Raw genomic sequence first — 563 nt, 5'->3', positions numbered from 1 at the left:
GCTAGAAATGATATGTCCAAAGTAGACACTGTTGTTTTTTTAATCCATCATAAACTCTTAATAATGTGTTGTTCTTGTTATTTTTTTTACACTCCCCTGTTATTTAAGTAATAAGCTTAAGGAAAGCCATGTGTCTTAGTTAGGGTTTCCAATGTGGTGAAGAGACATCATGACCAAGGGAACTCTTAGAAAAGACATTTAAATGGGGCTGGCTTAGAGCTTCAGAGATTTAGTCGATTGTTATTACGACGGAAAGCGTGGCAGCTTCCAGGCAGGCATAGTACAGGAGCAGCTTAAGGTTCTACATCTTGATCTAACTATAACCAGGAGAGGACTGTCTCATGAGCATTCAGGAGGAAGGTCTCAGAGCCCAGCTCCACAGTGACACATGTCCTCCAACGAGGCCCCACCTCCTAATAGTGACACTCCCTGGGCCAAGCATATTCAAATCACCATACTGTGCTTCATAGAGAGGTCAACCCCTGCGATATAATGAATTTATATACCAATTTTAACTGATAAATGCTTCCTCAAATGAGATTAGATTTCTTGATCTAAACCTC

The sequence above is a fragment of the Mastomys coucha genome, unplaced genomic scaffold (genome assembly GCF_008632895.1).
Source record: "Mastomys coucha isolate ucsf_1 unplaced genomic scaffold, UCSF_Mcou_1 pScaffold12, whole genome shotgun sequence".
Lineage (NCBI taxonomy): Eukaryota > Metazoa > Chordata > Mammalia > Rodentia > Muridae > Mastomys > Mastomys coucha.
Note: the sequence above shows the minus strand (reverse complement) of the source record.